Raw genomic sequence first — 13983 nt, 5'->3', positions numbered from 1 at the left:
GAAACCATTCCGCCAAGCCGAAAAGCACTCTGTCGGGGCTGAAACCATTCCGCCAAGCCGAAAAGCACTGTGTCGGGGTTGAAACGCCTCCGTGAAGCCGAAAAGCACTGTGTCGGGGCTGAAACCCCTCCGCCAAGGCCAAAACCACTCGTCTGACCTTAAAACCACTCCGCCGAGCCGAAAAGCAGTGCGTCAGGGCTGAAACCACTGCGCCAAGCCTAAAACCACTCCACCGTGGCAAAAACCACTGCGTCGGGGCTGAAACCCCTCCGCCGAGCCTAAAAGCAGTGCGTCAGGGCTGAAACCACTCCATCAAACCTAAAACCACTCCGTCGGGGCTGAAACCACTGTGCTGGGGCCGAAACTGCTCCGTCAGGCTGTAAACCACTGCGTCAGGCCGAAAAGCATTCCACCAGGGCCAAAACCACTGCGTCGGGGCTGAAAGCGTTCCACCAGGGCTGAAACCACTCCGCCGACATTAAAACCACTGCGCCAAGCCTGAAAGCACTGCGTCAGGGCTGAAACTACTCCGCCGAGCCTAAAACAACTCCGTCAGGGCCAAAACCACTGCGTCAGGGCTGAAACCACTCTGCCAAGCCTGAAACCACTGCGTCGGGGCTGAAACCACTCCGCCAGGGCCAAAACCACTCGGCTGACCTTAAACCCACTCCATCAAACCTAAAAGCACTGCGTCGGGGCTGAAAGTGCTCCGTCAGGCTGAAAACCACTCCGCTGAGCCTGAAACCACTCCGTGGTTGCTGAAAGCACTCCGCCGAGCCTAAAACCACTCCGTCGGGGCCAAAACCACTCGGTCGAGCCTAAAAGCATTCCGTCAGGGCTGGAACCACTCCTCCAAGCCTAAAACCACTGCGTCAGGTGGAAAACCACTCCGCCGAGCCTAAAAGCAGTGCGTCAGGGCTGAAACCACTCTGCCAAGCCTGAAACCGCTGCGTCGGGGCTGAAACCACTCCGCCAGGGCCAAAACCACTCCGCCGAGACCTTAAAACCACTCCATCAAGCCTAAAAGCACTGCGTCGGGGCAGAAACTGCTCCGTCAGGCTGAAAACCACTCCGCCGAGCCTGAAACCACTGCGTCAGGGCAGAAGCCACTCCGTGGTTGCTGAAACCACTCCGCCAAGACTAAAACCACTGCACCGGGGCTAAAACCACTCCGCCGGGGCGAAAACCACTCCGTGGTTGCTGAAAGCACTCCGCCGAGCCTAAAAGCAGTGCGTCAGGGCTGAAACCACTCCATCAAGCCGAAAAGCACTCCGTCGGGGCTGAAACCACTCCGCCGAGCCTAAAAGCAGTGCGTCAGGGCTGAAACCACTCTGCCAAGCCGAAAAGCACTCCGTCGGGGCTGAAACCATTCCGCCAGGGCCAAAACCACAGCGTTGAGGCTGAAACCACTCCGCCGAGCCTAAAAGCAGTGCGTCAGGGCTGAAACATCTCCGCCAGGGCCAAAACCACTCTGCCAAGCCAAAAACCACTCCGTCGGGGCGAAAACCCCTCCGCCGGGGCTGAAACCACTCCGCCGAGTCTAAAAGCAGTGCGTCAGGGCTGAACCCACTCTGCCAAGCCTAAAAGCACTCCACCAAGGCGAAAACCACTCTGTCGGGGCGGAAACCACTCCGCCGAGGCGAAAAGCAGTGCGTCAGGGCTGAAACCACTCCGCCGAGGCGAAAAGCAGTGCGTCAGGTGGAAAACCACTCCGCCGGGGCCAAAACCCCTCCGCTGACATTAAAACCATTCCGTCAGGGCTGGAACCACTCCGCCGAGGCCAAAACCCCTCCGTCGGGGCTGAAACCACTGTGCTGGGGCGGAAACTGCTCCGTCAGGCTGTAAACCACTGCGTCAGGCCGAAAAGCACTCCACCGGGGCCAAAACCACTGCGTCGGGGCTGAAAGCGTTCCGCCAGGGCTAAAACCACTCCGCCGACATTAAAACCACTGCGCCAAGCCTAAAAGCCACTGCGTCAGGGCTGAAACCACTCCGCCGAGCCTGAAACCACTGCGTCAGGCCTGAAACCACTCCGCCGAGCCTAAAACAACTCCGTCGGGGCCAAAAGCACTCCACCAGTGCTGAAACCGCTCCGTCGGGGCTGAAACCCCTCCGTGAAGCCGAAAAGCACTCTGTCGGGGCTGAAACCCCTCCGTGAAGCCGAAAAGCACTCTGTCGGGGCTGAAACCACTCCGCCAAGCCGAAAAGCACTGTGTCGGGGTTGAAACCCCTCCGTGAAGCCGAAAAGCACTGTGTCGGGGCTGAAACCCCTCCGTGAAGCCGAAAAGCACTGTGTTGGGGCTGAAACCACTCCGCCGAGCCTAAAAGCACTGCATCGGGGCTGAAACCACAGTGACAGGGCCAAATCCACTTCATCAGGGCTGAAACCCGTCCGTGAAGCCGAAAAGCACTGCATCAGGCCGAAAACCACTCCGTCGGGGCTGAAACCACTGCGTCAGGCCTAAAACCACTCCACCGAGCCTAAAACAACTCCGTCGGGGCCAAAACCACTCCACCAGTGCTGAAACCGCTCCGTCGGGGCTGAAACCCCTCCGTGAAGCCGAAAAGCACTGTGTTGGGGCTGAAACCCCTCCATGAAGCCGAAAAGCACTGTGTCGGGGCTGAAACCCCTCCGCCAAGGCCAAAACCACTCGTCTGACCTTAAAACCACTCCGCCGAGCCTAAAAGCAGTGCGTCAGGGCTGAAACCACTGCGCCAAGCCTAAAACCACTCCACCGTGGCAAAAACCACTGCGTCGGGGCTGAAACCCCTCCGCCGAGCCTAAAAGCAGTGCGTCAGGGCTGAAACCACTCTCCCAAGCCTAAAACCACTCCGTCGGGGCTGAAACCACTGTGCTGGGGCGGAAACTGCTCCGTCAGGCTGTAAACCACTGCGTCAGGCCGAAAAGCACTCCACCAGGGCCAAAACCACTGCGTTGGGGCTGAAAGCGTTCCACCAGGGCTGAAACCACTCCGCCGACATTAAAACCACTGCGCCAAGCCTGAAAGCACTGCGTCAGGGCTGAAACTACTCCGCCGAGCCTAAAACAACTCCGTCAGGGCCAAAACCACTGCGTCAGGGCTGAAACCACTCTGCCAAGCCTGAAACCGCTGCGTCGGGGCTGAAACCACTCCGCCAGGGCCAAAACCACTCGGCTGACCTTAAAACCACTCCATCAAGCCTAAAAGCACTGCGTCGGGGCTGAAAGTGCTCCGTCAGGCTGAAAACCACTCCGCTGAGCCTGAAACCACTCCGTGGTTGCTGAAAGCACTCCGCCGAGCCTAAAACCACTCCGTCGGGGCCAAAACCACTCGGTCGAGCCTAAAAGCATTCCGTCAGGGCTGGAACCACTCCTCCAAGCCTAAAACCACTGCGTCAGGTGGAAAACCACTCCGCCGAGCCTAAAAGCAGTGCGTCAGGGCTGAAACCACTCTGCCAAGCCTGAAACCGCTGCGTCGGGGCTGAAACCACTCCGCCAGGGCCAAAACCACTCCGCCGAGACCTTAAAACCACTCCATCAAGCCTAAAAGCACTGCGTCGGGGCAGAAACTGCTCCGTCAGGCTGAAAACCACTCCGCCGAGCCTGAAACCACTGCGTCAGGGCAGAAGCCACTCCGTGGTTGCTGAAACCACTCCGCCAAGACTAAAACCACTGCACCGGGGCTAAAACCACTCCGCCGGGGCGAAAACCACTCCGTGGTTGCTGAAAGCACTCCGCCGAGCCTAAAAGCAGTGCGTCAGGGCTGAAACCACTCCATCAAGCCGAAAAGCACTCCGTCGGGGCTGAAACCACTCCGCCGAGCCTAAAAGCAGTGCGTCAGGGCTGAAACCACTCTGCCAAGCCGAAAAGCACTGCATCGGGGCTGAAACCACAGTGCCAGGGCCAAATCCACTCCGTCAGGGCTGAAACCACTCCATCAAACCTAAAACCACTGCATCAGGCTGAAAACCCCTCCGTCGGGGCTGAAACCACTGCGTCAGGCCTAAAACCACTCCGCCGAGCCGAAAACCACTCCGTCGGGGCTGAAACCACTGTGCTGGGGCGGAAACTGCTCCGTCAGGCTGTAAACCACTGCGTCAGGCCGAAAAGCACTCCACCGGGGCCAAAACCACTGCGTCGGGGCTGAAAGCGTTCCACGAGGGCTAAAACCACTCCGTCGACATTAAAACCACTCCATCAAGCCTAAAACCACTCCGTCGGGGCAGAAACCACTCCGTCGGGGCTGAAACCACTGTGCCAGGCCTAAAACCTCTCCGCCGAGCCAAAAACAACTCCGTCGGGGCCAAAACCACTCCACCAGTGCTGAAACCGCTCCGTCGGGGCTGAAACCCCTCCGTGAAGCCGAAAAGCACTGTGTCGGGGCGGAAACCCCTCCGTGAAGCCGAAAAGCAGTGTGTCGGGGCTGAAACCACTCCGCCAGGGCCAAAACCACTCGTCTGACCTTAAAAGCCGTCCGCCGAGCCTAAAAGCACTGTGTCGGGGCTGAAACCACTCCGCCAGGGCCAAAACCACTCGGCTGACCTTAAAACCACTCCATCAAGCCTAAAAGCACTGCGTCGGGGCTGAAAGTGATCCGTCAGGCTGAAAACCACTCCGCCAAGGCCAAAACTGTTCCGTCGGGGCGGAAACCACTCCGTCGAGCCTAAAAGCAGTGTGTCAGGGCTGAAACCTCTCCGCCAGGGCCAAAACCACTCTGCCAAGCCTAAAACCACTCCGCCGGGGCGAAAACCACTCCGCCGGGTCTGAAAGCACTCCGCCGAGCCTAAAAGCAGTGCGTCAGGGCTGAAACCACTCCGCCGAGGCGAAAACCACTCCGCCGAGGTGAAAACCACTCCGTCGGGGCTGAAACCACTCCGCCGAGCCTAAAACCACTGCGTCGGGGCTGAAAGCATTCCACCAGGGCTAAAACCACTCCGTCGACATTAAAACCACTCTGCCAAGCCTAAAACCACTCCGTCGGGGCTGAAACCACTCCGCCGAGGCGAAAAGCAGTGCGTCGGGGCTGAAACCACTGTGCCGGGGCGGAAACTGCTCCGTCAGGCTGTAAACCACTGCGTCAGGCCGAAAAGCACTCCACCGGGGCCAAAACCACTGCGTCGGAGCTGAAAGCATTCCACCATGGCTAAAACCACTCCGTCGACATTAAAACCACTCTGCCAAGCCTAAAAGCACTGCGTCGGGGCTGAAACCACTCCGCCGAGCCTGAAACCACTGCGTCAGGCCTGAAACCACTCCGCCGAGCCTAAAACAACTCCGTCGGGGCCAAAAGCACTCCACCAGTGCTGAAACCGCTCCGTCGGGGCTGAAACCATTCCGCCAAGCCGAAAAGCACTCTGTCGGGGCTGAAACCATTCCGCCAAGCCGAAAAGCACTGTGTCGGGGTTGAAACGCCTCCGTGAAGCCGAAAAGCACTGTGTCGGGGCTGAAACCCCTCCGCCAAGGCCAAAACCACTCGTCTGACCTTAAAACCACTCCGCCGAGCCGAAAAGCAGTGCGTCAGGGCTGAAACCACTGCGCCAAGCCTAAAACCACTCCACCGTGGCAAAAACCACTGCGTCGGGGCTGAAACCCCTCCGCCGAGCCTAAAAGCAGTGCGTCAGGGCTGAAACCACTCTCCCAAGCCTAAAACCACTCCGTCGGGGCTGAAACCACTGTGCTGGGGCCGAAACTGCTCCGTCAGGCTGTAAACCACTGCGTCAGGCCGAAAAGCACTCCACCAGGGCCAAAACCACTGCGTTGGGGCTGAAAGCGTTCCACCAGGGCTGAAACCACTCCGCCGACATTAAAACCACTGCGCCAAGCCTGAAAGCACTGCGTCAGGGCTGAAACTACTCCGCCGAGCCTAAAACAACTCCGTCAGGGCCAAAACCACTGCGTCAGGGCTGAAACCACTCTGCCAAGCCTGAAACCGCTGCGTCGGGGCTGAAACCACTCCGCCAGGGCCAAAACCACTCGGCTGACCTTAAAACCACTCCATCAAGCCTAAAAGCACTGCGTCGGGGCTGAAAGTGCTCCGTCAGGCTGAAAACCACTCCGCTGAGCCTGAAACCACTCCGTGGTTGCTGAAAGCACTCCGCCGAGCCTAAAACCACTCCGTCGGGGCCAAAACCACTCGGTCGAGCCTAAAAGCATTCCGTCAGGGCTGGAACCACTCCTCCAAGCCTAAAACCACTGCGTCAGGTGGAAAACCACTCCGCCGAGCCTAAAAGCAGTGCGTCAGGGCTGAAACCACTCTGCCAAGCCTGAAACCGCTGCGTCGGGGCTGAAACCACTCCGCCAGGGCCAAAACCACTCCGCCGAGACCTTAAAACCACTCCATCAAGCCTAAAAGCACTGCGTCGGGGCAGAAACTGCTCCGTCAGGCTGAAAACCACTCCGCCGAGCCTGAAACCACTGCGTCAGGGCAGAAGCCACTCCGTGGTTGCTGAAACCACTCCGCCAAGACTAAAACCACTGCACCGGGGCTAAAACCACTCCGCCGGGGCGAAAACCACTCCGTGGTTGCTGAAAGCACTCCGCCGAGCCTAAAAGCAGTGCGTCAGGGCTGAAACCACTCCATCAAGCCGAAAAGCACTCCGTCGGGGCTGAAACCACTCCGCCGAGCCTAAAAGCAGTGCGTCAGGGCTGAAACCACTCTGCCAAGCCGAAAAGCACTGCATCGGGGCTGAAACCACTCCGCCAGGGCCAAATCCACTCCGTCAGGGCTGAAACCACTCCATCAAACCTAAAACCACTGCATCAGGCCGAAAACCCCTCCGTCGGGGCTGAAACCACTGCGTCAGGCCTAAAACCACTCCGCCGAGCCGAAAACCACTCCGTCGGGGCTGAAACCACTGTGCTGGGGCGGAAACTGCTCCGTCAGGCTGTAAACCACTGCGTCAGGCCGAAAAGCACTCCACCGGGGCCAAAACCACTGCGTTGGGGCTGAAAGCGTTCCACGAGGGCTAAAACCACTGCGCCGACATTAAAACCACTGCGCCACGCCTAAAACCACTGCGTCAGGCCGAAAACCACTCCGCCGAGCCTGAAACCACTGCGTCAGGCCTAAAACCTCTCCGCCGAGCCAAAAACAACTCCGTCGGGGCCAAAACCACTCCACCAGTGCTGAAACCGCTCCGTCGGGGCTGAAACCCCTCCGTGAAGCCGAAAAGCACTGTGTCGGGGCGGAAACCCCTCCGTGAAGCCGAAAAGCACTGTGTCGGGGCTGAAACCACTCCGCCAGGGCCAAAACCACTCGTCTGACCTTAAAAGCCGTCCGCCGAGCCTAAAAGCAGTGTGTCAGGGCTGAAACCTCTCCGCCAGGGCCAAAACCACTCTGCCAAGCCTAAAACCACTCCGCCGGGGCGAAAACCACTCCGCCGGGTCTGAAAGCACTCCGCCGAGCCTAAAAGCAGTGCGTCAGGGCTGAAACCACTCCGCCGAGGCGAAAACCACTCCGCCGAGGCGAAAACCACTCCGTCGGGGCTGAAACCACTCCGCCGAGGCAAAAACCACTGCGTCGGGGCTGAAACCACTCCGCCGAGCCTAAAACCACTGCGTCGGGGCTGAAACCACTCCGCCGAGGCAAAAACCACTGCGTCGGGGCTGAAACCACTCCGCCGAGGCGAAAACCACTGCGTCGGGGCTGAAACCACTCCGCCGAGGCGAAAAGCAGTGCGTCGGGGCTGAAACCACTGTGCCGGGGCGGAAACTGCTCCGTCAGGCTGTAAACCACTGCGTCAGGCCGAAAAGCACTCCACCGGGGCCAAAACCACTGCGTCGGAGCTGAAAGCATTCCACCATGGCTAAAACCACTCCGTCGACATTAAAACCACTCTGCCAAGCCTAAAAGCACTGCGTCGGGGCTGAAACCACTCCGCCGAGCCTGAAACCACTGCGTCAGGCCTGAAACCACTCCGCCGAGCCTAAAACAACTCCGTCGGGGCCAAAACCACTCCACCAGTGCTGAAACCGCTCCGTCGGGGCTGAAACCATTCCGCCAAGCCGAAAAGCACTGTGTCGGGGCTGAAACCATTCCGCGAAGCCGAAAAGCACTGTGTCGGGGTTGAAACGCCTCCGTGAAGCCGAAAAGCACTGTGTCGGGGTTGAAACCCCTCCGTGAAGCCGAAAAGCACTGTGTCGGGGCTGAAACCCCTCCGCCAAGCCGAAAAGCACTGTGTCGGGGCTGAAACCCCTCCGTGAAGCCGAAAAGCACTGCGTCGGGGCTGAAACCCCTCCGCCGAGCCTAAAAGCACTGCATCGGGGCTGAAACCACAGTGACAGGGCCAAATCCACTTCGTCAGGGCTGAAACCCGTCCGTGAAGCCGAAAAGCACTGCATCAGGCCGAAAACCACTCCGTCGGGGCTGAAACCACTGCGTCAGGCCTAAAACCACTCCACCGAGCCTAAAACAACTCTGTCGGGGCCAAAACCACTCCACCAGTGCTGAAACCGCTCCGTCGGGGCTGAAACCCCTCCGTGAAGCCGAAAAGCACTGTGTCGGGGCTGAAACCCCTCCATGAAGCCGAAAAGCACTGTGTCGGGGCTGAAACCCCTCCGCCAAGGCCAAAACCACTCGTCTGACCTTAAAACCACTCCGCCGAGCCTAAAAGCAGTGCGTCAGGGCTGAAACCACTGCGCCAAGCCTAAAACCACTCCACCGTGGCAAAAACCACTGCGTCGGGGCTGAAACCCCTCCGCCGAGCCTAAAAGCAGTGCGTCAGGGCTGAAACCACTCTGCCAAGCCGAAAAGCACTGCATCGGGGCTGAAACCACTGTGCTGGGGCCAAATCCACTCCGTCAGGGCTGAAACCACTCCATCAAACCTAAAACCACTGCATCAGGCCGAAAACCCCTCCGTCGGGGCTGAAACCACTGCGTCAGGCCTAAAACCACTCCGCCGAGCCGAAAACCACTCCGTCGGGGCTGAAACCACTGTGCTGGGGCGGAAACTGCTCCGTCAGGCTGTAAACCACTGCGTCAGGCCGAAAAGCACTCCAGCAGGGCCAAAACCACTGCGTCGGGGCTGAAAGCGTTCCACGAGGGCTAAAACCACTGCGCCGACATTAAAACCACTGCGCCACGCCTAAAACCACTGCGTCAGGCCGAAAACCACTCCGCCGAGCCTGAAACCACTGCGTCAGGCCTAAAACCACTCCGCCGAGCCGAAAACCCCTCCGTCGGGGCCAAAACCACTGTGCTGGGGCGAAAACTGCTCCGTCAGGCTGTAAACCACTGCGTCAGGCCGAAAAGCACTCCACCGGGGCCAAAACCACTGCGTCGGGGCTGAAAGCGTTCCACGAGGGCTAAAACCACTCCGCCGACATTAAAACCACTCCGCCGAGCCTAAAAGCAGTGCGTCAGGGCTGAAACCACTCCGTCGAGGCGAAAACCACTCCGCCGAGGCGAAAACCACTCCGTCGGGGCTGAAACCACTCCGCCGAGGCAAAAACCACTGCGTCGGGGCTGAAACCAGTCCGCCGAGCCTAAAACCACTGCGTCGGGGCTGAAACCACTCCGCCGAGCCTAAAACCACTGCGTCGGGGCTGAAACCACTCCGCCGAGGCGAAAACCACTGTGTCGGGGCTGAAACCACTCCGCCGAGCCTTAAAACCACTCCGTCGGGGCTGAAACCACTCCGCCGAGGCGAAAAGCAGTGCGTCGGGGCTGAAACCACTGTGCCGGGGCGGAAACTGCTCCGTCAGGCTGTAAACCACTGCGTCAGGCCGAAAAGCACTCCACCGGGGCCAAAACCACTGCGTCGGAGCTGAAAGCATTCCACCATGGCTAAAACCACTCCGTCGACATTAAAACCACTCTGCCAAGCCTAAAAGCACTGCGTCGGGGCTGAAACCACTCCGCCGAGCCTGAAACCACTGCGTCAGGCCTGAAACCACTCCGCCGAGCCTAAAACAACTCCGTCGGGGCCAAAAGCACTCCACCAGTGCTGAAACCGCTCCGTCGGGGCTGAAACCATTCCGCCAAGCCGAAAAGCACTCTGTCGGGGCTGAAACCATTCCGCGAAGCCGAAAAGCACTGTGTCGGGGTTGAAACGCCTCCGTGAAGCCGAAAAGCACTGTGTCGGGGTTGAAACCCCTCCGTGAAGCCGAAAAGCACTGTGTCGGGGCTGAAACCCCTCCGCCAAGCCGAAAAGCACTGTGTCGGGGCTGAAACCCCTCCGTGAAGCCGAAAAGCACTGTGTTGGGGCTGAAACCACTCCGCCGAGCCTAAAAGCACTGCATCGGGGCTGAAACCACAGTGACAGGGCCAAATCCACTTCGTCAGGGCTGAAACCCCTCCGTGAAGCCGAAAAGCACTGCATCAGGCCGAAAACCACTCCGTCGGGGCTGAAACCACTGCGTCAGGCCTAAAACCACTCCACCGAGCCTAAAACAACTCCGTCGGGGCCAAAACCACTCCACCAGTGCTGAAACCGCTCCGTCGGGGCTGAAACCCCTCCGTGAAGCCGAAAAGCACTGTGTCGGGGCTGAAACCCCTCCATGAAGCCGAAAAGCACTGTGTCGGGGCTGAAACCCCTCCGCCAAGGCCAAAACCACTCGTCTGACCTTAAAACCACTCCGCCGAGCCTAAAAGCAGTGCGTCAGGGCTGAAACCACTGCGCCAAGCCTAAAACCACTCCACCGTGGCAAAAACCACTGCGTCGGGGCTGAAACCACTCCGCCGAGCCTAAAAGCAGTGCGTCAGGGCTGAAACCACTCTCCCAAGCCGAAAAGCACTGCATCGGGGCTGAAACCACTGTGCTGGGGCCAAATCCACTCCGTCAGGGCTGAAACCACTCCATCAAACCTAAAACCACTGCATCAGGCCGAAAACCCCTCCGTCGGGGCTGAAACCACTGCGTCAGGCCTAAAACCACTCCGCCGAGCCGAAAACCACTCCGTCGGGGCTGAAACCACTGTGCTGGGGCGGAAACTGCTCCGTCAGGCTGTAAACCACTGCGTCAGGCCGAAAAGCACTCCAGCAGGGCCAAAACCACTGCGTCGGGGCTGAAAGCGTTCCACGAGGGCTAAAACCACTCCGCCGACATTAAAACCACTGCGCCACGCCTAAAACCACTGCGTCAGGCCGAAAACCACTCCGCCGAGCCTGAAACCACTGCGTCAGGCCTAAAACCTCTCCGCCGAGCCAAAAACAACTCCGTCGGGGCCAAAACCACTCCACCAGTGCTGAAACCGCTCCGTCGGGGCTGAAACCCCTCCGTGAAGCCGAAAAGCACTGTGTCGGGGCGGAAACCCCTCCGTGAAGCCGAAAAGCACTGTGTCGGGGCTGAAACCACTCCGCCAGGGCCAAAACCACTCGTCTGACCTTAAAAGCCGTCCGCCGAGCCTAAAAGCAGTGTGTCAGGGCTGAAACCTCTCCGCCAGGGCCAAAACCACTCTGCCAAGCCTAAAACCACTCCGCCGGGGCGAAAACCACTCCGCCGGGTCTGAAAGCACTCCGCCGAGCCTAAAAGCAGTGCGTCAGGGCTGAAACCACTCCGCCGAGGCGAAAACCACTCCGTCGGGGCTGAAACCACTCCGCCGAGGCAAAAACCACTGCGTCGGGGCTGAAACCACTCCGCCGAGGCCAAAACTGTTCCGTCGGGGCGGAAACCACTCCGTCGAGCCTAAAAGCAGTGTGTCAGGGCTGAAACCTCTCCGCCAGGGCCAAAACCACTCCGCCGAGGCGAAAACCACTCCGCCGAGGCGAAAACCACTCCGTCGGGGCTGAAACCACTCCGCCGAGGCAAAAACCACTGCGTCGGGGCTGAAACCACTCCGCCGAGCCTAAAACCACTGCGTCGGGGCTGAAAGCATTCCACCAGGGCTAAAACCACTCCGTCGACATTAAAACCACTCTGCCAAGCCTAAAACCACTCCGTCGGGGCTGAAACCACTCCGCCGAGGCGAAAAGCAGTGCGTCGGGGCTGAAACCACTGTGCCGGGGCGGAAACTGCTCCGTCAGGCTGTAAACCACTGCGTCAGGCCGAAAAGCACTCCACCGGGGCCAAAACCACTGCGTCGGAGCTGAAAGCATTCCACCATGGCTAAAACCACTCCGTCGACATTAAAACCACTCTGCCAAGCCTAAAAGCACTGCGTCGGGGCTGAAACCACTCCGCCGAGCCTGAAACCACTGCGTCAGGCCTGAAACCACTCCGCCGAGCCTAAAACAACTCCGTCGGGGCCAAAAGCACTCCACCAGTGCTGAAACCGCTCCGTCGGGGCTGAAACCATTCCGCCAAGCCGAAAAGCACTCTGTCGGGGCTGAAACCATTCCGCCAAGCCGAAAAGCACTGTGTCGGGGTTGAAACGCCTCTGTGAAGCCGAAAAGCACTGTGTCGGGGCTGAAACCCCTCCGCCAAGGCCAAAACCACTCGTCTGACCTTAAAACCACTCCGCCGAGCCGAAAAGCAGTGCGTCAGGGCTGAAACCACTGCGCCAAGCCTAAAACCACTCCACCGTGGCAAAAACCACTGCGTCGGGGCTGAAACCCCTCCGCCGAGCCTAAAAGCAGTGCGTCAGGGCTGAAACCACTCTCCCAAGCCTAAAACCACTCCGTCGGGGCTGAAACCACTGTGCTGGGGCCGAAACTGCTCCGTCAGGCTGTAAACCACTGCGTCAGGCCGAAAAGCACTCCACCAGGGCCAAAACCACTGCGTCGGGGCTGAAAGCGTTCCACCAGGGCTGAAACCACTCCGCCGACATTAAAACCACTGCGCCAAGCCTGAAAGCACTGCGTCAGGGCTGAAACTACTCCGCCGAGCCTAAAACAACTCCGTCAGGGCCAAAACCACTGCGTCAGGGCTGAAACCACTCTGCCAAGCCTGAAACCACTGCGTCGGGGCTGAAACCACTCCGCCAGGGCCAAAACCACTCGGCTGACCTTAAACCCACTCCATCAAACCTAAAAGCACTGCGTCGGGGCTGAAAGTGCTCCGTCAGGCTGAAAACCACTCCGCTGAGCCTGAAACCACTCCGTGGTTGCTGAAAGCACTCCGCCGAGCCTAAAACCACTCCGTCGGGGCCAAAACCACTCGGTCGAGCCTAAAAGCATTCCGTCAGGGCTGGAACCACTCCTCCAAGCCTAAAACCACTGCGTCAGGTGGAAAACCACTCCGCCGAGCCTAAAAGCAGTGCGTCAGGGCTGAAACCACTCTGCCAAGCCTGAAACCGCTGCGTCGGGGCTGAAACCACTCCGCCAGGGCCAAAACCACTCCGCCGAGACCTTAAAACCACTCCATCAAGCCTAAAAGCACTGCGTCGGGGCAGAAACTGCTCCGTCAGGCTGAAAACCACTCCGCCGAGCCTGAAACCACTGCGTCAGGGCAGAAGCCACTCCGTGGTTGCTGAAACCACTCCGCCAAGACTAAAACCACTGCACCGGGGCTAAAACCACTCCGCCGGGGCGAAAACCACTCCGTGGTTGCTGAAAGCACTCCGCCGAGCCTAAAAGCAGTGCGTCAGGGCTGAAACCACTCCATCAAGCCGAAAAGCACTCCGTCGGGGCTGAAACCACTCCGCCGAGCCTAAAAGCAGTGCGTCAGGGCTGAAACCACTCTGCCAAGCCGAAAAGCACTGCATCGGGGCTGAAACCACTGTGCTGGGGCCAAATCCACTCCGTCAGGGCTGAAACCACTCCATCAAACCTAAAACCACTGCATCAGGCCGAAAACCCCTCCGTCGGGGCTGAAACCACTGCGTCAGGCCTAAAACCACTCCGCCGAGCCGAAAACCACTCCGTCGGGGCTGAAACCACTGTGCTGGGGCGGAAACTGCTCCGTCAGGCTGTAAACCACTGCGTCAGGCCGAAAAGCACTCCAGCAGGGCCAAAACCACTGCGTCGGGGCTGAAAGCGTTCCACGAGGGCTAAAACCACTGCGCCGACATTAAAACCACTGCGCCACGCCTAAAACCACTGCGTCAGGCCGAAAACCACTCCGCCGAGCCTGAAACCACTGCGTCAGGCCTAAAACCTCTCCGCCGAGCCAAAAACAACTCCGT

The sequence above is a fragment of the Struthio camelus genome, chromosome 5 (assembly GCF_040807025.1).
Source record: "Struthio camelus isolate bStrCam1 chromosome 5, bStrCam1.hap1, whole genome shotgun sequence".
Taxonomy (NCBI): domain Eukaryota; kingdom Metazoa; phylum Chordata; class Aves; order Struthioniformes; family Struthionidae; genus Struthio; species Struthio camelus.
This window is presented reverse-complemented; position numbering follows the sequence as displayed.